This window comes from Triturus cristatus, chromosome 7, assembly GCF_964204655.1.
Source record: "Triturus cristatus chromosome 7, aTriCri1.1, whole genome shotgun sequence".
NCBI classification, from domain to species: domain Eukaryota; kingdom Metazoa; phylum Chordata; class Amphibia; order Caudata; family Salamandridae; genus Triturus; species Triturus cristatus.
The window spans coordinates 1,252,562,745-1,252,587,083 of NC_140590.1; the positions used below are offsets into that span (position 1 = coordinate 1,252,562,745).

The 24,339-nt window shown below is 46.4% G+C and overlaps 1 protein-coding gene across 1 annotated transcript in view; it reads right to left on the reverse strand.

Moving 5' to 3' along the window:
* Positions 1-24,339, reverse strand: part of LOC146811737 (syntaxin-1B-like) — a 314,087-nt gene that overhangs the window by 83,674 nt on the left and 206,074 nt on the right. The gene's annotated exons all lie outside the window — the stretch shown is intronic.

Sequence of the window (24,339 nt, forward strand, 5' to 3'; positions counted from 1 at the left end):
GGGGGGGGTGGCCACAAAACCTCCCGCATGCAACAAACCCCATGCTGCACATGGCCTTTGGCCCTTTGACCAACCCCTGCGAAGACAGCCAACTTGTGGGCCTCCTTCCTGGACCACTTTTGGCCGCCGGGCCCCCATCCCCAGGGCCTGACGCCATATTTAATGGGGAGGGGGCATACAGCCCCAATCCCTGGGCCCTTTTTAGTCACCATCCCCCAGGGCATGGCACAGTTTATGGGAAAGTGGGCCATATGCCTTCCTTTGGGCCCAGCTCATTTTTAGGGGGCCGATTTTGGCTCAGGTCTCCCATCCCTCGGGCCCACAACTATATGTGGAGGGGGGCATGTGGCCCCCTCCCTGAGTCGATTTCGGCTCCAGGGACCCCTTGACCCAGGACCCAGCCATATTGTAAAAAGGGGAAGGGGGTACACAGCTCCCCTCCCTGGGCCTACATCGGCCCCAGGGAACCCATCCCCTGGGGCCCAGCGAATGCCCAAAGTGGGAGGGGAACCCTACCCACAGCGCCCACCACATTATAATTGGGGGCCACGGGTGGAGCCCCAAGGTCCCCGCAGCCCCAGCAGCTTTCCACCTCTAGATGGATCTGGAATTGCTTCCGCCCAGAGGGAGAAGCTAAAAATGCTGTGCCCTGCGGGTGGGAGCATTCTGTCCATCTGTCTTCCTGCCTACTTCAGTGTGGGCTGGAAAACAGAAGAAAAGCCCTTTCCCAGTGAACGGGAGTATTTTTCATGCTCCCACTCACTGGGAACCATCTTGGTGTTTGCTCCTGCTTGGTGGGAGTTTTGAAATTGCTCCCACCAAGTGAGAACAAACACAGGTTTCCCTGCCCATGCCAGTGCAAGCCAGGAAACTGCAATGTCCCGGGGGTGGGCTCCCTGGGACATAGGCTGAGGGCCCTGGTGAAGACGGTCACCGGGGCCATTAATGGTTCATGGAGGGGGGGGCCACAAGGCCCCCTCCCCATTGTAGTTGCGGATGGGGAATGGGGTCCACGGGACCAAAAGCAGCCCAGGTTGGGGTCCACATGGCCCTCCTCCCCATTTCGTATATATGTCAATGCCACAGGGGATGGCATCCCCAGGACTGAAATTGGCACAGGGAAGTGGGCTATGAGCCTCACTCCCCCTTTTTGTTTCTGGCCGGGCCCCAGTGGATGGGCTCACCGGAGCTAAAATTGGTCCAGGAGGGGGGCCACGTGCCCCCCTCCATCCGAATATATATTTTGTTCCCACATACACCACTTATGGTTTTTTTTCTGCTGACCCTCTACGAATTTGCAGCAGCATTAAAAAAACATATGTTTTTGGCCCTAGGGTCAGGGTATTCCTTACACTGCCCCCTTGCATTTTTTGTGCCATTTGATGAATCAACCCAAAACTTTGTGTGTGTATATATATATATATATATATATATATATATATATTCACTGAAAAATCCAAAGGTTTCAGGGGCGTTATAGTTAGGAATTGGCATTTAAAAAACCTTAGAAATTCACTGAAAAAAAACATAGGTTTCAGGGGCGTTATAGTTAGCTGAACATTTCCCTCATACAAAACCCTAGAAATTCCGCCGTTATAGTTAGTTCAGCTAACTATAACTCGCGCCCCCGCAATGCACTGCTGATGACGTCACATATTACATCACTCATGACATGGTCAGTGACATCACTGATGACATCACTGATGACATCTGAAATGACATCACTGATGACATCACTGATGATGTCATCCATATGATAAATTAGTGCATCTTCTCACACCCTTTGATATACTCAATCAAAATTTCAGACGCCCATTCTCAAAACCATAGATACTCCAATACCAATAACTACATACCCACTCATTGACACTTAGATCTACACACACATCCACTCACTCACCTGTACAGTCACTCATACTTACAGTCACTCAGTACAGGACTATCATATGCATTTATACACCTACATAGACACTCACACACCACCAATCATCCATAGAGGTACTCTCACACCTAGTCAGTCATGCAAATAATTAATCACACTCCCATTTACTCACCTATGCAGTTATACATACACAAGTTCACTTACTCATAAAAATAGTACCACATTCTTACGTTCTTATACAATCACTGATACAAGCACACACTCATCCATACAGCCACTCTCACAATCACACACTCTCACATATACCCACTTATATACTCTTACACACATATATTCTGCCTTTCACATATGTAGTTAGTCACACATGTACCACTGAGATATACATTCAATCACTAACACACCCATACATACACTCACCCAACCATACAGTCCATCACAGATGCATTCTTAAAACCATGCACCCTTAGAATCACCCACTTACACATGTATGCACACCCCACCCACACAAACACTCAGGCACCCATACAGATACTCAGACAACCAATCAAAAACCCATAGAGACACTCATATAGCTATTCACAAAATCATGCAGCCGCTTATACACCAACAGACAGACAGATACAGACATTCACACAGTTTAGTCACTAGTCTGCAGTAAGATACATTTAATGACTCACTTATAGAGTCAGTCACGCACCTACTAAATCATCCATTCACACACTTATACACCCACTTATTCTTCCATAGGTTTTTCCCTATATATATATTAAACATATTTAAAATTTACAGAAACACACACTCACTGGATGACGTCATCAGTGATGTCATTTCAGATGTCATCAGTGATGTCATCAGTGATGTCACTGACCATGTCATGAGTGATGTAATATGTGACGTCATCAGCAGTGCATTGCGGGGGCGCGAGTTATAGTTAGCTGAACTAACGATAACGGGGGAATTTCTAGGGTTTTGTACGAGGGAAATGTCCAGCTAACTCTAATGCCCCTGAAACCTATGTTTTTTTCAGTGAATTTCTAAGGTTTTTTAAGATGCCAATTCCTAACTATAACGCCCCTGAAACCTTTGTTTTTTTCAGTGAATTTCAAAGGTTTTTTAAATGCTCATTCCTAACTATATCAGGCCTGAAACCTATGGTTTTTTCAGTGAATTTCAAAGGTTTTTTAAATGCTAATTCCTAACTATATCAGGCCTGAAACCTATGGTTTTTTCAGTGAATTTCAAAGGTTTTGTAAATGACAATTTTTAATGTATTAATTGTTATACTGATTTTTTTGATACTGATTTACTACATGTTTTAAACTATTTATTTTTTGGTATTTTTTTTTAAATTACATTCTAATTACATTATACATTACAATACAAAATATAATTTCTCAGAATGAATTACTTTAGTTGAAATACTTGGCAAATAGGCAACAGACTTTTAAGTACAGTAGTTACAGTTGTTGCAATGGCCAACACAATTTCAAACACAAAGCAACATTGAGCTCAATGTGAATTGCTAGTTAAATGCAATTAGTTACTTTATGGATTACTTTTCTAACCACAGGACTGGATCCTAGATTCAGTCCTTTGACATCTCCTGTAAACAGTTTAGTAAAAGCATTTTGGTTACAGTAGTTATTTTTAAGGAATATTATTGTATTTTAAAAGTTGACACTTAGAAATTTTTTCACATAGAATCACCAATGTTATCCTAGGTAAGTAGTGTTATCGTTACTTTTTCTTACTCAGTGGTGGATCCTGGATCCAGCACTGGCCAACCTCCTGTAAACAGTTGAAAGAATGTGTTTAAGTCATACAGACGATTTTTTAGGAATATTTTTAGTATGTGAAAATAGACACTTAGAAACTTTTCTGCTGAAAACCACACAATGGATTCCTACGGAAGGAAATACAAGTTACTGGTAAGTACGCTTAGAATAACTTTTCAGAGTCAGTGCTGGGCTAAAAGATGCAGCCCAGGGTTCTCTCCTGATAACAGGTGAGTAAATCGGAATTCGTAGTTCGGCTGATTTTAGAGGAATATTTGTACGTTTCAAAAATGGACACTTAGAACATTTTCTGCTGAAAACCACACAATGGATTCCTATGGAAGGAAATACAAGTTACTGGTAAGTACGCTTAGAATTACTTTTCAGAGTCAGTGCTGGGCTAAAAGATGCAGCCCTGGGTTCTCTCCTGATAACAGGTGAGTAAATCAGAATTCGTAGTTCGGCTGATTTTAGAGGAATATTTTTAGTTTGTGAAAATAGACACTTAGAAACTTTTCTGCTGAAAACCACACAATGGATTCCTATAGAAGGAAATACAAGTTACTAAGTACGCTTAAAATTACTTTTCAGGGTCAGTGCTGGGCTAAAGGATGCAGCACTGGGTTCTCTCCTGATTACAGGTGAGTAAATCGGAATTTGTAGTTCGGCTGATTTTAGACAAATATTTGTACGTTTCATAAATGGACACAGAAAATTTTATGCTGAAAACCACACAATGGATTCCTATGGAAGGATATACAAGTTACTGGTAAGTACGCTTAGAATCACTTTTCAGAGTCAGTGCTGGGCTAAAAAATGCAGCCCAGGGTTCTCTCCTGATTACAGGTGAGTAAATCGGAATTCGTAGTTCGGCTGATTTTAGAGGAATATTTTTAGTTTGTGAGAATAGACACTTAGAAACTTTTCTGCTGAAAACCACACAATGGATTCCTATGGAAGGAAATACAAGTTACTGGTAAGTACGCTTAAAATTACTTTTCAGGGTCAGTGCTGGGCTAAAAGATGCAGCACTGGGTTCTCTCCTGATTACAGGTGAGTAAATCGGAATTTGTAGTTCGGCTAATTTTAGACAAATATTTGTACGTTTCATAAATGGACACAGAAAATTTTCTGCTGAAAACCACACAATGGATTCCTATGGAAGGAAATACAAGTTACTGGTAAGTACGCTTAGAATTACTTTTCAGAGTCAGTGCTGGGCTAAAAGATGCAGCCCAGGGTTCTCTCCTAATTACAGGTGAGTAAATCGGAATTCGTAGTTCGGCTGATTTTAGAGGAATATTTATACATTTCAAAAATGGCCTTGGAAAATGTTCTGGTGAAAACCACACAATGGATTCCTATGGAAGGAAATACAAATTACTGATAAATACGCTTAGATTTACTCTTCAGGGTCAGTGCTGGGCTAAAAGATGCAGCACTGGGTTTTCTCCTGATAACAGGTGAGTAAATCGGAATTCGTGGTTCGGCTGATTTTAGAGGAATATTTGTACGTTTCAAAAATGGACACTTAGAACATTTTCTGATGAAAACCACACAATGGATTCCTATGGAAGGAAATATAAGTTACTGGTAAGAATGCTTAGAATTACTTTTCAGGGTCAGTGCTGGGCTAAAAGATGCATTCCAGGGTTCTCTCCTGATTACAGGTGAGTAAATCGGAATTCGTAGTTCGGCTGATTTTAGAGGAATATTTGTACAATGGTGAAGGAAGGGGGCGGGGCCTGAGGTGGCGTGTGCAAACACGCCATTTGGCGCGTTTTAAGTTGGGGAATTAATTCCTCTTCAATCCTGAGGTCCCCTGGGGGCCAACTAGCCCACCAGGTGCCTCCAGTATGTGCCAGGGGGCTGCATTGCAGAGAGGTGTTCAGAGGCCATGCCCCTTTTTACAACACTCTGCAACGCAGCTCCGTGGCGCTTACTGGAGGTATCTGGTGGGCTAGTTGGTCCCCAGGGACCCTCAGGATTGAAGAGGAATTAATTCCCCAACTTAAATCGCGCCACAGGGCGTGTTTGCACACATATCACCTCAGGCCCCGCCCCCTACCTTCACCACTGTGCAAACGCGCCCCGTGGGGTGTTTTAAGTTGGGGGATTAAGTCCCCTTGAATCCTGAGGTCCCCTGGCCTCCAACTAGCCCACCAGGTACCTCCAGTATGCGCAAGGAGCTGCGTTGCAGAGAGGTGTTCAGAGGCCACACCCCTTTTTACAACACTCAGCAACGTAGCTCTGTGGCGCTTAGTGGAGGTACCTGGTGGGCTAGTTGTCCCCTAGGGGACCTCTGGATTGAAGAGGAATGAATTCCCCAACTTAAAACGCGCCACAGGGCGTGTTTGCACAGTATCACCTCAGGCCCCGCCCCCTACCTTCACCACTGTGCAAACGCGCCCCGTGGCGTGTTTTAAGTTGGGAGATTAAGTCCCCTTGAATCCTGAGGTCCCCTGGTGGCCAACTAGCCCACCAGGTACCTCCAGTAAGTGCCACAGAGCTGCGTTGCAGAGAGGTGTAAAAAGGGGCGTGGCCTCATTACACCTCTCTGCAACGCAGCCCCCTGGCGCATACTGGAGGTTCCTGGTGGGCTAGTTGCCCCCCAGGGACCCCCAGTATTGAAGGGGAATTCGTTCCCCCTCTGCAAACGTGCCAGGGGGCGCGTTTGCAGAGTGATGAAAGGAGGGGGCATGGCCTCCTCCCGATCCCGTTTTTTTCTTTTTAAGAAGGGGGGCTGTGTAGCTCCCCTTCTTTTTCTTACTTTTTGGCCCTGGGGACCCCATCCCCCGGGCCTGCCCCCTATTTTTTTTTAACTGTGGAGGGGCCCGCCTCCCGAGGCATTAATTTGCCCCGGGGACCCCATCCCCGGGGCATGGCCCTTTTTTTTTCCTTTTTTTTTGGAGGGGGGCTGCCTTGCCCCCCTCCTGTGGCCTCTTTTGGCCCCAGGGACCCCATCCCCCGGGGCCGTTTTTTTTATTTTTATTTTTTTATTTTGGGGAGGGGGGCCGCGTGGCCCCCCTGCAGGGCCACTACTGGCCCCGGGGACCCCATCCCCCGGGGCCTGCCCTCCATTGGGGACCGTGGGAGGGTCCCCAATCCCCCCACGGCCCGGCCGGCTCCCCACCTCCTGTGGGAGCCGGCATTGCTTTTCCACATGGGGAGCAGCTAACATGCTGCTCCCCATGTGGAAAAGCAATCTGCTTTGCTATTTGGAAGAGTCAGCAGGTTTTCCTGCTCTCTCTTCCAAATAGCAAAGCAGTTTGCAATGTCAGGGTGGGAGCCGCGATTGCAAACAGCAGTGTCCCGGGGGTGGGCATCCCGGGACACTGCAGGAGCCGGCCCTGGGGGGTGGCGGTCCCCAGGGCCACGACAAGGCTCCAGGAGGGGGGCCGCGTGGCCCCCCTCCCACTTAAGTTAAAGCCCCGGAGGGTGGTGGTCCCCGGGGCGTGTGGGGGGGGCTCTTTAAAAAAAACAAAAAAACAAGCCCTGGGGGGTGGCGGTCCCCGGGGCTGCAGGGGGGCCATGAGCCCCCCGCATACATTAAGATAAGCCCCAGGGGGTGGCAGTCCCCGGGGCTGGGGGGCCCCTCTGGGACCCTGTTAGAAATTAGGGGGCTCTGGTTGACGCAGGTGTGAACCCACAACAAGCAGGGACCCCTTACTTCTTGTCAGGGCGAAGGATGACTCCCCAGAATAACCCCTGCTCACCCTCTAGGTGCGTGGCGCGAGCAGTCTAGGCTAAGTCTCAGGCGTACACGGTTAAGCAAATGCAATTACACATACAGTAAACCCCTTGCATGCACCACAAACGGACACCAATCAGGTAATATATAAAAATAAGCTTTTATGTAGTTTCAGCAGCGTCAAATACAAGGCCCAGTAACGTTGTCCTGATGGGGCCACAATTCTTAGGAATACGGTGAAAGTTCTCTTTGTACGGAAAGTTCTTTAGGCGGGCACAAGGTGACTGTAGGCCTCAGTGCACTTCGTGCTGAGGCGGCGCCCGGGAAGCACGCGGCAGATGACAGGGAAATCAGAACGTTGCGGACCCTGGATCCGATGCGAGCTCGCGGTCGAGTTCGTAAGTACAGTACCTTGTTTCTTGACGCGAAGGCGGGTGCGGGATTTCAGCGGCTCTTCGACAGAAGAGCGAGGCGGCGTCCGGGGCTCCCACACTTCCCGATGGGTGTCTGACCTTCAGGCTCACGACAAGAGCGGGGTGTTGCAGGTGGCGGGTGAACAAATCGGGGCAGCCGGGCACGCAGATACGTCCGGGCCGTCCGAGGCTTGGAGATGCTCACAAACGCCGATTCCGGCGGGAGGGTGAAGGTGCACAGCGAGCCTCCAACGAGCGAGGTGACAGGGGCAGCCCAGCACAGCGTAGGGGGAGCGGCTCCGATCGAGCGAGGCTCTTCCCAAGGCGGGGGCGGCTAAGCAGTCCTGGTCACGGCTCGGGGAGGGACTGGGGCACGAGGGTCACAGCTCCGGCGAGGGAAAGGACACCACAGTCCAGTAGCAGGCGAGTGAAGATCAGGTAGAGCCCACTGGTCCTGGGGCTCAGTTCAGGGGGCAAGCTCAGTTCCAAGCCCTTGGAGATCGTTTTGGAAAAGCACAAGTCTTGAAAGTAAAAATAAAGCAAAGTCTTCAGCAACAGTTTCTCTTCTCCCCTTTGGCAGCAAGGTCACCACTGCAGGCCAATCCCCCAGGATAGGGACAGTCTTCCTCCTACAGCTTTCCCGGTGCCTCCTCCTCAGGCAGAGATTCTTCTTGGTCAAAAGCGGATCTAGTTTCTTAGGAGCTGGGCTCCTACATTTATACGGCAAATCTTTTGTTCTCCCAGGGCAGGGGGGCCCTCGCCTAGTCCAGTCCAGTTTCTGAGCACTTTGTTTACGCGATGCAGGCTTCTTCTTTCAGAGTGCAGGGCAGAGCCATCAGACGCTCCACAGGGGGCGAAGCCGGCATTGAGGTAGCAGAGCACTGTCCTATTCAGAGCCTAGGAGCACTCCTCCCACCCATCTACCTGTCGATCGTCCTATTCACCACCAGGCTACCTAGCCCTGCCCATCTGGGTTCCCCCAGCCCTGTCACTCACACCAGCCAGACATCAGATACACATCACGCAGAGGCGGGCTGAAATGTTTAGGCAAGCAAAGGCCAGCTTTCTAAAAGCGGCATTTGCAAACCCGGAATATTAAAATAAACCTTGCGAAAAGATGTACCTTATTATTCCGAGTTCAGGCATACTAAACTCGATCTTCTACCATGTTCCCTGGGTCGGTTAGGATCATAGGGTGTAACAATCCAAGCCGCCCATACTGGCCTATGAGAACAAGGTAGCCTTGCAGTAGTGAACAACAAGATGGCGGTCATTCACTACTAGGACATGCCACGCATCCAGGCTTGTCCTACCTTAGGCTTACAACGCACCCTGCCCGTGGGCCTACCAGAGGGGTGACTAACATGCAGCTAAGGGAAGGTTTCAGGGACCGGCAAGTGTGGGCACTTGCCAGTCAGCATGTCAGTACCAGACTGCACGCAGGTTCTGCGATGGCAGACCTTAGACATATTTTACCGCCCGCTTCTGTGGGTGGCACAACCCGTGCTGCAAGCCCACCAGCGGTGTTTGCATTTACATGCCCTGGCGCTCCTGGCGCACTTTACTGGGGTCTGACAGTAAATCAAACGATCCAATCATGGAATCCAACCAACATATATAATTTACAAGGGAGCACTCGCACCGCGACACTGGTTGGCAGTGGCACAGCGCGCTGAGCGGCCAACACCATAAAAACACATGAGGCACAGCGACAAAAAGAGGAAGGGAGACTCACGCCAAGGTGCCAGGTCTAACAGACCCCAATTATAATATTTTTAAAACAAGCCCCAGGGGTGACGGTCCCCGGGGCTGCTGGGGAGCCATGAGCCCCCCTGCATACATTAACTTTAAGCCCCGGGGTGGCGGTCCCTGGGGCTGGGGGGCCCCTCCGGGCCCCCCATGACTATGAAATATTGGCCCCGGGACTTGGCCCCCCGGGGGCTAATTGTAAACGAACCGCGGGAGGCCGCGCTTCGTTTTTTTTTTCCTCAGCGGGATGCGCAGACCCTACGCGCATCCCACGATTTTTTTAAAAAAATGAATCATTTTTTGGGGCCTTGGGGGTCCTTGTGGGACCCCCTGAGCAGGCCTAGGGGTTCAGGGTGTTTCTACCCTGCCCCCTTTTCGTGTTTTGCAATGATTTTTGGGGGGCTTCCTTTGCCTCGGTTCTACCGAGGCACAAGATGGCTGCCAACACTTCCTGATCTGGAGTGTTGACAGCCAATTAGCATTCAGCTCGTGCACGGCAGGGTGCGCGCTGGGTGCGCAGATCCTCCTCGGCCATAGATATCACTAACTTTTTTACCCTAATTTTCTCAGGAACTACTGAACGGATTTACACCATTTAAGCAAAAGGCACGAGTCTGAACTGAGGACTACCTCTTTGCCAAATTTGGTGTAATTCCGTTCAGCAGTTCGGGCTGTAGCTGCGACAACAGGTGCTATGGGAAATTGCATGCGGAAAACGCGTTTTGGGACCCCCCTTTTTTCTCTGCCCCCGCTTGACGAATCACCGCGAAACAGGGTAGGAGCGGAGCGGAACTGGGCAAAAGTTTGGGAAATTTCGCGAAGATTCGTCAATTGGCGCCAGACTTATTGGGAATAGAATGTTGCGGATTTCCTATGGAAAATAGGTCCTAACTATAACTATCTACTTGCGGTAGTTATAGTTAGGACCTATTTTCCAACTATCTGTGAGCAAGGGCAACCGCCCGAAATGCGTCAGATTTTGTGCATCTCTGTTAAATAAATAACATCTTGCCTTATTCCTGGGATTCGTGGTGTCTCTGTTCACCGAGAAGGAGGTACAGCGTCATCGTGGTTGTTGCATATATATATATATATGCTCTTCAATGCGGCTTGGATCCGGATCGCTCAGCAGCGGGTGCGAGTGTTGGGCCAAGCCAGCGGCCAAAAATCAATTTTAAAGCAAATGACACTCGCACTTGCTTTAAAAAAAAAAATATATATATATATATATATATATATATATATATATATATATATATATATATATAATATATATATATATACCAGCCACTTGACCAAAGTTCGCGATGTGGGATTGCGGACTCGCACTGTGCGTGGGACATCACAGACTGCGGGACTTCAGCTACCAGCATTCCTTGCACATACTGCTCACAGTAAGGGAAGAACATTGACTGTGATTGGATCACATTGCACCAATAAGAACTCAATGAACAGTATGTAAAGTCCCTGCGTATTTGAACTTGTTTTTAAAAACACAATGCTGGCAATGATTAAGGCATTCGCCGAAACGCGTCTGCCAGGTGTTTTGAACTCTTACCTGTCTGAAGGGTGGCAATTAAACCTTACCTGCAATTGTCCAAAAGCATGTGTCGGACCTGTTCTTGGATAAAGAGGCGGGATTGGTGGTAGATGTTAGAGTGCAGCAGTCGACGGTGTACATCCGGCACGCCTCTCGTTCAGGTGCTCCGCTTGATGTCGGCAAACTTCAGTGGTGTGCTGTGCGGAACGCGCAAAAGCGGCGCCCCCTCGCCCAAGACAATGTTCCTGGTACTAGAGGAGAGAGCAGCAGATCACTGCTGATTTGGAGAGCTGCAGATGATGTTTGCCGCCTTGGTCCCCGCACGAATAGATGAGCAGCCTCACAAGCTGGCAAAAGCCAGGGCATTACTGAATGCACGGACCGGCCACTTGACCAAAGTTCGCGATGTGGGATTGCGGACTCGCACTGTGTGTGGGACATCACAAACTGTGGGACTTCAGCTACCAGCATTCCTTGCACATACTGCTCACAGTAAGGGAAGAACATTGACTGTGATTGGATCACATTGCACCAATAAGAACTCAATGAACAATATGTAAAGTCCCTGCGTATTTGAACTTGTTTTTAAAAACACAATGCTGGCAATGATTAAGGCATTCGCCGAAACGCGTCTGCCAGGTGTTTTGAACTCTTACCTGTCTGAAGGGTGGCAATTAAACCTTACCTGCAATTGTCCAAAAGCATGTGTCGGACCCGTTGTGGAAATATGGATTTTTCTGGTCAGTTATGTCCCCTATCTTGGACCCCAACGGTTCTATGTGCATGTTACAAGTACATGTATGTTCCCTCCAGTTCCAGTTATGAAGACGCAAACACATGTGCGTCCACCGTCAACATGTCCTCTGTCAGATCCGCCATGAATAGGCCGGATATTCCATTCCTAAGTACGAAAGGCCACCGGCTTTATATGGTTCACCTATGCCATTTTACAGTCCAGGCAAGTAGGCCCTGATTCTGTCATCAAACTCTTCTTGCCTTCTGCCTCTGAAAGCTCCAGTCTGAGCCTGCAACTGTGACCATGAACTTTGTCTCGTTCTCTGCGCGGCTCACAAAGCCTGACATCAGCCTATTCTCTGCCAAGAACTGTATTTCACCTTCGAGTTATCTGCTTCCCCCTCAGCCAATGCATTCCTGCCTAGTAGTTTAAGTAAACATTCTTCCAGCTACCGAGCAAAGGGCCCGGCTTCTCTGTCTTTATACAAGTAATTCATAGCCCTGTTACTATGGAAGATTCCTGCCCTCGCATCTAGTGTAGACACTTAGACGCTTGTACACGCACACACAGTCAGTATAGAATAGATTCTGTCCGAGAGTCCTTCTTTTGTGGATAACATAGTTCTTTAAACATAGGATGTTAGATATGATTTGGGATTAGGTTGACTTGACCCCCCAGACTTTTCGTCTCCACATGTAGAGCTAAATGTCAAGTCCCCTTCACCCCCTAGTTGCACGTCAATCACACGTCATGCTGCTGCGCGCGCATCTATGCCAAGTATTATCTTATAGATCCACCTATATATGACATCATAACCAATTATGTTCCTTTTTACTCCTTGTTCCACCCATTTTCGGTTACGCATATGAATCGTCATTTTCCTTATCAATTGTTACGCCTACTGCATTCGCTTCATTGTAATGTATGTACTATAAAAGTCATTTCTTGTCAATAAAGTATGTACTTCACTTCCTGAACCTCCGTGGTGATGGAACTTGGAGCAACCGATTATAATCGATCATTGGAATAAAGCCCATTCCGAACCTCTAATACCACGGATTCTGCCTCTCATTTTACTGAGCTATTTTATTATGTTTCCGTATCAAATTAAGTCCCGGTAATGAATTTTATTTACCACATGAATGGCGCCCGAACAGGGACACTTTCTCATCTCACGCGCCGGCGGTGAGTTGCAGGCCCGGTCTCCTGCCACAGCTGGACGGACAATAACGCGTACCAGCAGGATTTCCTGTATCTCCCTCCGGTCAAGCGGGGGCGACTGAGGCTGCGATCAACACCCAGACGAGGCGGTGAGAAGTGCGAAGTATCCCGACCAGAGCCTAGCTGAGAGAGCAAGATCCGAGGTATACAGAGGCCCACCAGTTCGAAGTCAAGTCCAGTTTCCAACGAGTCGAGTCGAGTCCAGTCCGGTCCAAGTTCAGTCTCCGAGGCCTTCCGTTTCCGAAGCTACCCGGTGAGTACCATTACTGGGGAGGCATTTCTGACGTGCACATAGGTTGTGCCGGTCAAGACGGGTTTGGGTACACAAATCCGGTCTGCACTGTTTTAGCAGTGTATATGTACTGTTTAGCAGTATATCAAGTATTCCGAAGTATCTAGTTATTGTCAAAGAATTATGCTTGGTGATTAGTTATGCAGACGATCATCATTGTTGGTTATTTTAAAGGTTAAAAAATGTTTAATGTTTAATGTTTAATGTGTTAAACGTCCTGCATATTGTGGTATGAATGGTTGTTCATTATTGTGCTTTTGTACTAAGTGTGTTCAAGATTAAGTATCAGATCAGTTCTCAATATGCCGCTCTTTTCGAAACTAAGACAGATCACTACAAGAAAAGGGGTACTCGAAGAAGCCGTTCCTATTCCTCCTAGGGACACTCCAGGGTACTTCATGTATCATAAACATGGCTTAGACGCTATATTATTTCTTGATTTATGGGTAGACTACACCAAGGAATTACCAGAAAGTCAGAGGTGGCCCACAGCGGGAACCTGGGATGCAGAGTGCATCATGAAAGTAGAAGAAGAGTTATGGAAAAGGAAAGTCAGACAGTCACAGAAAGATGCCGTTGAGTTATGGCGTAAAGAATCTCATAGACGTACAGAAAAAGCACGTAGACAGGAGGAGAAGAGTAAAGAGAATTCCAATAAAGTTCGAGAAAATCTATTAATTGAGGAAGGTATCCGAGTGAAATCAGAACAAGTAGACAGACAAAGAAATGCCCTTATGAATGGTATGTATCCCCTTCTGGCCGAAGGATTACCTAAAGCTACTCCAGAAACACCGAAAGACTTGCCGCCCCCATTATTTCCAATAAAGGTACATCCTAAGGGGCATCCTAGAACCGCAGAAGATGTTTTCCTTTCCTCATATTTAGATGACGCAGCTCCCGAGTATGCTAATTCCGCCCCACATAGACCGCCTATCAGGGAGGTTCAACGCCAAGACCCAGTACCCGTATCCCTACAGCAACAGATCGTGTCACAAGTTCCGGCAAGCACATCTGTTTCTACATCTGTTCCTACAGCTGCTTCTATAGCTGTGTCCACACCTATAGTTGCTGTGTCACGTTCAACGAATCCTTTCACACCCGACACCCCAGATGGGGCTGCGGGAGGTGCTAGCAACATTTTTTCTACGCCACCCAGAATAAATAAACTTACGTTTCAAGAGTCAGCACATTCACGTACCCCCAAACTCATAAATGCCCGTACGCTTAAGGAACTTCTTATAGATTGTAGATATGACCCTGTGCCCGGCAAAGAGGACGAAATGACCCTGGCATCATTGCGTATCAGACGAGCCGCAGTGTATTTAGGGAAGTTACCAGGAATGACTGCGCATCTAGATAAAATATACCATTTTATCCAAACAGGGCGAGATCCAGAATGTATTAACAGAGCTATGGAATACCAGAAAGTGGAGATACAGGGGGAACTGTTACGTTTCCTCATAAATTGTGTGATTAGAAATGAAGACCGACCGGGGGTAGACCCGGAAGCAATGCAAATTCTTACCAGATGGAGCCAGAATATATCAGAAGGTAGACATGATAAACAAAATTGTATAATAGCCATGTGCCGAAAGATCCGTAAAGAAATAGAACGCCTACACGAAGAAAGATTAGCGGTAGACGAGTTCGAACAAAACGAGGAGGAAGGGTCAGGACTGCCCGCAGGACAGTCAGACACCATAGCCTATGTAGGTAAAGGAAGATCTTGTAATAGTAATAGATGTCCTATTGACCCGATACGTCCGATATGTCCAGATAATAACAGGAATTTCCAAATACCTATAATTAACATCAGGTCTAACGAGCATTCGTTCCAAGCCGCCGACAAACTACTCCGAGAACGAAGGGGTTATCATTTCCTCGATTCTATGGATGAACAAGATTTAGCTAGGGCAGCTGTCCATTGGGTGGACAGTCCCGGAAAATATAGTGATGATACAGTGGCACGCGCATTTTTGAATCTCACCCCAGATGAACAGCGGTTAGCTGGGATTTATATGATTCAACAACTCATTATACTATATCAGAGTCAGCATTCGGACCCTGGTCCCTTACCTGACATATTGACTGAATTGCTTATGAATAGATGGAGAGGTTCAGGTACTAAATTAATTAAAGAAATTCTAGAATCAAGAAAGCAGTATATTCTTTTTGTATGTTCAGACCGTGTCTCATTGCCCATCAAGGAAAGAACCACGTATTACATGGATAGACAGAATCCCTTACGAGAAGTGCACCCAATAAAGGGCGAGGACAACGAGTTTAAGCGCGTATTTGTATATACGCCCATATCAAAAATAGAATTGTTAGAAATGAAGAAAGTGGTACCCAGTCATGACAAAGATCCAGCGGGTTTTCACCGAGAAATTAAAGACATGTTACTCATGGGAGAGTATACCTATCCCGACATTATGACAATATTAAAGGTATTGATGCCTGCTGGCATTTATGAGAAACTCAGGGAAAAAGAGTGGGAGGTAGGAGACCAAAAGATAGAATGGTCAGTATTAGAAGCAGAAGAAAAGGCCCGAACTGCAGGAGCAGGACTCGGGGATAAAACTAAAGCACTACCAGGTTTACTAGTACAGGTACTGCCACGTTTATTAACTACGAAAAAGGAAGATTGGGGTACAATTTCAGCCTGTAAGCAGAAGCAAGATGAAGACACTAGTGATTACTATGCCCGATTTGAAAAATGTTTTGGTATAAATAGTGGCCTAAAAGCAAGTAGCGAATCATACCCACATCTGTTCGTAACAAAATTAGTAGAAAATGCCCTGCCCCAAGTAAAGAATAGAGTATTAAAATTCGAGAGTACCTGGCAAGGTAACACTCCATCACAAATGTTACAAATGTTACAGTACCATCACAATAGAATTAGAGAGGAACAAGAACATGAACACAGACGCATTAAAGACACGAAAATGAAAATGTTAGTTTCTCAGACAGTCCCAGCTGAAGGACATAAAAAGGGTATGACACATTCCGGTGATTCAGCCGGACCTGTAAAAGGGACATGCAATTATTGTAAAAAGCCAGGTCATTACATACACGATTGTCCAGTTTTGAAACATAATATCGCCATAGGTAAAACACAAGAAAGACCACGGCCACCTAGACAGGACCAGAATGAACAAGGAGCTCCGCAGCATGCACAGTCCATGCCAGCTTCACAACAGTCTATACAGTTTGTGCCAGCTGCACCAGCGCTGCCTGTTGCTGCCACACAAACCACGACACGACAACTGTACCAGACCGCACAGTACGACTATCCTGATTATCAACGATACGCATGAACCAGCCTAGAGAGGGAAGTTGACTTACCCCTTATCGAGGTCCCTGTAGACCAAGAAGGACCTTATGTACATAGTGAATTATTAGGCCAAGACAGAAAATTTTTACTCGATACAGGGGCAAGTCGAACAACCATAAAACGTAGTGAAGTTCCAGGGGCACCCCTCTCAGGCTCACAGAATATTTCCCTTGGTTTTTCAGGAAAACCTATTGTTAATGAAGTGTCACAGCCTCTCCCACTTACGATAGGACCTTTGACCCGAACTACGGATTTATTGCTTACTAAATCATGTCCAGAAAATCTGTTAGGAATAAAAACACTGAAAGCTCTAGGAGCTATAATATGTTGTTCTCCGGAAGGAGTAAGGTTGTTTTTACGTGATTTTAAAGGTCATTATGTGTCTAGAGACATGGATCCCCGACTGCAGACTTTACCTACACATCTATGGGCACAAGGCCCTACTGATGTTGGATGCATGAATATTACACCATATCGAGTCACATTAAAGGCAGGAGTGGTGCTACCACGAATGCGACAATACAAGTTACCACCAGATGCTGTAGTGGCTTTACTACAAATCATTGACGAGCTCATTACCCAAGGAGTAGTTGTAGAAACAGACTCCAATGTATGTAATTCACCGATAATTCCGATTCTTAAACGAACAGATCCAAAGGCCCCGCCAGTATATCGATTGGTTATTGATCTGCGCGAATTAAACAAATGCATTGTGCCACAATTTCCTGTGGTCCCAGATATCTCGTCATTACTGACAGCTATTGATTCCGAAGCGACATTCTTTACTGTAATCGATCTCAAGAATGCCTTTTTCAGCGTCCCAATAGATCCGGAAAGCCAATATTTGTTCGGATTTAGTTTAAATGGACGTAGCTTTAAATTCTCACGCGCACCTCAAGGATTTACAGAAAGCCCCAGCATCTATAGCCAAGCACTGAAACGAGAACTCGACAGTATCCACATGCCAGTTAACACTGCTCTGCTTCAATACGTCGATGATCTGTTGATCACCGCGAGAAGTGAACTGGAATGTGAAAAAGCATCACTGACAGTTTTACAATTTCTAGCCAAAAAGGGGCACAAGGTGTCCCCTTCTAAGCTGCAATTCTGTGTCCAGCGAGTTATTTATCTTGGACACTCGCTGTCCAAGGAGGGAAGGCAGCTTACACCCGACCGCATTCAGTTAATAGCTAACATGCCAATACCCAAGACACAAAAGGAGGTGCGGGCTTTCATAGGCCTCACGTCATATTGCAGGCAGTGGATCCCTCAGTACGCATTTCTAGCAAAACCACTCATTCAGTTGACAACACAGGAGGCAGCCACATCGACTGTTCTCCCTTGGACCCAGGAACATACACAAGCTTTTGAAAGCCTAAAGAAAGCTTTATGTCAAGCACCTGTTTTAGCAACGCCATGTTACAGAAAACAGTTTACACTCTTTGTTACAGAACGCGAAGGTACTGCCTTGTCAGTACTCACACAGGAACAAGCAGGAGCACACAAACCATGTGCTTATTTTTCTAGTACATTAGATCCCGTAGCTCAGGCTTTGCCTGCATGCCTAAAATCAGTGGCAGCGACATCTTTAGCAATCAGACAGAGCGATGCCATAGTGTTAGGACATCCATTGACAGTTCAAGTACCACATGCAGTAGAGGTTCTTGTAAATAGAACGCAAACACAACACTTGACTATAGCGCGACTTACAGGGTACGAACTTACATTGTTTCAGCCACACATAGAAATCAGACGCTGTAACACATTGAATCCTGCCACACTTTTGCCAGTAACCGGAACAGACCCACTAGCCCATGACTGTATTGAAGTTATTACAATAACGACGAAACCTAGACAAGACTTAACCGATGTCCCATTGTCAGACCCAGACCTGACATTGTATGTAGATGGTTCATGTATGAGAACAAATACAGGAGAGTTGGTGGCTGCTTACGCAGTCACAGCAGATACTGAAGTCATTGAAACTAATCGTATAAATACTTTGTCAGCTCAAGCCGCAGAGCTTATTGCTCTGACACAAGCCTGTATTCAAGCCACAAATAAAAAAGTCAACATATACACTGATTCACGTTATGCATTCGGAGTTGTACATGACTTCGGCGTGCTATGGCGAGAGAGAGGTTATTTAACTTCCCACGGTGCCCACATTCAGCACGGACCCCTCATTCATGCCTTATTAGATGCAATACATCTACCTACTGCAATATCAATTATGAAATGTAAGGCTCATACGAAGGTTACTGATATCATTTCTCAAGGCAATGATCTAGCCGACAGAACAGCTAAACAGACTGCTCAAACCCAAACATCCGACATGACAAAGACAATAGTCCCGATGCCGACACATTGTATGACAGTTAAAGATCCTACCCTTGACGTAATTGACATACAGACACATGCTACACCAGACGAAATAAAGAAATGGACTGAATTAGGAGGGATCCAAACGGACCAAGGATGGATGATGAAGGAAAAGTCTGTGTGGTTCCTTCCTGATTCAATGGTCCAAGTTATAGTTAACACTATACATAGTCCAGCACATCTAGGAGAAAAATCCATATTTCCACACCGTTCTTGGATAAAGAGGCGGGATTGGTGGTAGATGTTAGAGTGCAGCAGTCGACGCTGTACATCCGGCACGCCTCTCGTTCAGGTGCTCCGCTTGATGTCGGCAAACTTCAGTGGTGTGCTGTGCGGAACGCGCAAAAGCGGCGCCCCCTCGCCCAAGACAATGTTCCTGGTACTAGAGGAGAGAGCAGCAGATCACTGCTGATTTGGAGAGCTGCAGATGATGTTTGCCGCCTTGGTCCCCGCACGAATAGATGAGCAGCCTCACAAGCTGGCAAAAGCCAGGGCATTACTGAATGCACGGACCGGCCACTTGACCAAAGTTCGAGATGTGGGATTGCGGACTCGCACTGTGCGTGGGACATCACAGACTGCGGGACTTCAGCTACCAGCATTCCTTGCACATACTGCTCACAGTAAGGGAAGAACATTGACTGTGATTGGATCACATTGCACCAATAAGAACTCAATGAACAGTATGTAAAGTCCCTGCGTATTTGAACTTGTTTTTAAAAACACAATGCTGGCAATGATTAAGGCATTCGCCGAAACGCATCTGCCAGGTGTTTTGAACTCTTACCTGTCTGAAGGGTGGCAATTAAACCTTACCTGCAATTGTCCAAAAGCATGTGTCGGACCCGTTCTTGGATAAAGAGGCGGGATTGGTGGTAGATGTTAGAGTGCAGCAGCCGACGCTGTACATCCGGCACGCCTCTCGTTCAGGTGCTCCGCTTGATGTCGGCAAACTTCAGTGGTGTGCTGTGCGGAACGCGCAAAAGTGGCGCCCCCTCGCCCAAGACAATGTTCCTGGTACTAGAGGAGAGAGCAGCAGATCACTGCTGATTTGGAGAGCTGCAGATGATGTTTGCCGCCTTGGTCCCCGCACGAATAGATGAGCAGCCTCACAAGCTGGCAAAAGCCAGGGCATTACTGAATGCACGGACCGGCCACTTGACCAAAGTTCGCGATGTGGGATTGAGGACTCGCACTGTGCGTGGGACATCACAGACTGCGGGACTTCAGCTACCAGCATTCCTTGCACATACTGCTCACAGTAAGGGAAGAACATTGACTGTGATTGGATCACATTGCACCAATAAGAACTCAATGAACAGTATGTAAAGTCCCTGCGTATTTGAACTTGTTTTTAAAAACACAATGCTGGCAATGATTAAGGCATTCGCCGAAACGCGTCTGCCAGGTGTTTTGAACTCTTACCTGTCTGAAGGGTGGTAATTAAACCTTACCTGCAATTGTCCAAAAGCATATGTCGGACCCGTTCTTGGATAAAGAGGCGGGATTGGTGGTAGATGTTAGAGTGCAGCAGTCGACGCTGTACATCCGGCACGCCTCTCGTTCAGGTGCTCCGCTTGATGTCGGCAAACTTCAGTGGTGTGCTGTGCGGAACGCGCAAAAGCGGCGCCCCCTCGCCCAAGACAATGTTCCTGGTACTAGAGGAGAGAGCAGCAGATCACTGCTGATTTGGAGAGCTGCAGATGATGTTTGCCGCCTTGGTCCCCGCACGAATAGATGAGCAGCCTCACAAGCTGGCAAAAGCCAGGGCATTACTGAATGCACGGACCGGCCACTTGACCAAAGTTCGCGATGTGGGATTGCGGACTCACACTGTGCGTGGGACATCACAGACTGCGGGACTTCAGCTACCAGCATTCCTTGCACATACTGCTCACAGTAAGGGAAGAACATTGACTGTGATTGGATCACATTGCACCAATAAGAACTCAATGAACAGTATGTAAAGTCCCTGCGTATTTGAACTTGTTTTTAAAAACACAATGCTGGCAATGATTAAGGCATTCGCCGAAACGCGTCTGCCAGGCGTTTTGAACTCTTACCTGTCTGAAGGGTGGCAATTAAACCTTACCTGCAATTGTCCAAAAGCATGTGTCGGACCCGTTCTTGGATAAAGAGGCGGCATTGGTGGTAGATATATATATATATATATATATATCATCGCTCCCACTGCACCTCCAAACCAGCGCACTCAAAAGACGGGTGCTTCAAAACGCGAAGGTGCGTTCGCGTTAATAAATGCACGCTCAATCCCAGTCACATCAAGAACTCGGGGAAGCACTCACGGGACACTTCTGCAGTTCTCAGGCCGTTTATTGCATAGCGAGCATGGAAAACATGACGCGTTTCGGCTATGCCTTAGTCTGATGTTTTACAAATTTCGCGCCAAAGAAGCAGCATATTTCAATGAAACGTTACGTGGATCACATGACATTATTATTCATCGACATCATAGAAGGACAAACACATTAAAAGAATCACTGTTGGTAATTCATCGCCATTTTGGAATGTGAAAACAATTAGATAATATTACTAATTTCGCCGTGTATCGGCTTTCAAAATCGATTCCAAATTAGAAGTAAGGTTAAAAACTTCACATATATTGCCCTATATGGGCATGTGGTGTCCCTCACAGACAACAGAAATAAAGCCGTATATCGGCAAACCAATGTCACATGATAAATATCAAGGCAACATAAGGGTCATATAAATCACTTGACACGTTAGATAACAGTCAGTCTGTTACAATAACATCCTATAACTTGTCTTTCATCCGACATTCAAGTTAAATTTAAGAAAATCACGCCATGTATTGGCTAAGACCCCAACATTGTTGCTGACAATAAAAGGTATGATGATCCACACTTACAATAACATCATTTAAAAAGATTTTTTCACAAAATGTCCAAAAGCTACCGTGCGTAGCCAACACCACAAGTTCAATCACAGAATACCTTATGCTTACACTATGTTATGGATTACATTCTTCAATTACCTGTCTGACCTATAATGTATAGATTGTTGCTACTTCTCAATCTCCTAGGTGAACTGACAGTTCCTCCCCCACATTCATCCCCAACGGATTCTTAGTTCCCAAATCGATAATATATCGTGATTCAAGCCTGCGAAGTCGTTTAATCCTGTCCCCTCCTCTGACATTTATTGGGACCTGGTCTAAAACATAATAGCGTAACAATTCCCTATTGCTATTATGCTTCTCAGCAAAATGCCTTGCCACGGGGTAGGTGACGTCGTTTTTGGCTATCGCTCGCATATGTTCTAAAATGCGAATCTTGGCACAATGAATCGTGCTGCCCACGTAGCGTAACCCACATGGGCATTCCAGGCAATAAACCACATAGTTGGTATTGCAGGTAAGGAACTTTTTGATGGGCCGGGGGCTCTTTAGACCAGTGACCATATAGGTCAATGTTCTCTTGCTGCCAACGCACGCTTTACATTTAGCACAAGGGAAGAAACCTCTAAGATCCCTTAGGGTTCCCATCGCCTTGGGTCTAGTAGATAGGTGACTTTGTACCAAACTGTCCCTTAACGATCTGGCTTTTCTGAAGGTTACTAAAGGGGCAGAAGGGATGTCCGGACCAATAATGTGATCCGTTTTCAGGATATGCCAATTTTTTCTCATGATCATCTTTACTTGGTTGGCATCATTCGAGTAAGTTGTAACCATCCTAAATTTATTAGTACCTGACTCGTCCGTCTTGTTTCTCTTTCTGCCCTCTTTCTTCTGCTGGATGTCCCTATTCGGATCACCATCCAACAGGGTGGTTCTCGGTATATTCCTGACTTTTTGCAGTGTGGTTTCAAGAAATGATTTACCGTATCCCCTTGCAATGAATCTGCAGATACTTTCTCTTGCTGCATCCTCGAAATCATCTACTCTTGTACTGTTTCTCTTCAGACGTAAAAACTCACCATAAGGGATGTTTCTAACTAAACCAGGAAGATGATTGCTCCTGGCATGAAGAGTTGAGTTCCCAGCTGTGGGTTTCCGATATAAGGATACCGACAGTTGGTTGTTGATTACTCTGATCTTCAGATCAAGGAAATTAACAGTTTCAGAGCTAACCTCCCCACTAAATTCTAGATTAACAGTATTCCTGTTCAAGCTGTCAATCAAGGAAGAGGTTGTTTCAAAGGAGCCATCCCAGATAATACAGAGATCGTCGATATATCTATACCAACTTACGACCCTGTTAGAGTCAATCATGCCAGGTGTATTGGACACCTGCTCCTCCCACCAGCCCACGAACAAGTTCGCGTAACTGGGGGCAAAGCAGGTGCCCATCGCAGTGCCAGATCTCTGGTGGTAAAAGTCTTCACCAAAAACAAAAATGTTGTTTTTTAAGCAAAATTCAGTAAATTGGAGAATCATAGTGTTATGTTCCGTGAATTTTAAAGGCTTCTTCTTGAGAAAATGGGCTACAGCCTCCAAACCATGTTCGTGTCTTATCCTGGTGTACAGGCTGGTGATATCTAGCACAATAAGTTTATACTCAGGATTCCATTGCTGTTTTTCAATGCGCTTTAAGAAGTCTTGCGAGTCCTTAATGTACGCAGGTAAGGTTTGGACCAATGGAAAAAGAAAAGAGTCAACAAAAATAGATAAATGTTCAGTTAGCCCGCCCTGGGAGGAAACAATGGGTCTTCCTGGCGGATGATCTTTATCCTTATGGGTCTTGGGTATGTGGTAAAACGTGGGGACAACTGGGTTCAGGCAACGGAGAAACAGATATTCTTCCATGCTTAGCATTGATTTGTCAAGCCATGTTTTGATCATATCATGATACCTTCGGATACTGTCCAGATAGGTATCCTTGGAAATCTTTTCATAGTTCTCCGCGTCAGATAGTTGTCTCATCGCCTCCGTTTCGTAATTTTCTCTTGTTTGTAAAACCACATTACCCCCTTTGTCCGATGGTTTACAGATCACCATATGATCATTGCCCAGGTTGCTAATCGCTACGCGTTGCTCTTTCGTTATGTTTTGCTTAATATTAGAGTGTTGTAACTTTCCTCTTAGGGCCAAAAGATCTTTGTTAACTGCCTCAGCAAACACGTCGATGGCATCCATGGGTAGCTGCGGTAGGAATTGTGAGGTAGGTTTAAAAACACTTATATCTTTCACCTGATTGAATCCCAAACTCATGGTTCTTTGTATTAAGTCAGTTCCCGGTATGTTATCTTCCTGACTTCGATCTGTATTGTCCGTGTGCAATGACTCCATTGTTTCAAGGGCAGCTAAATCTTCGCCTGTCAAAATGTCAGCCACTCCTGGTCGA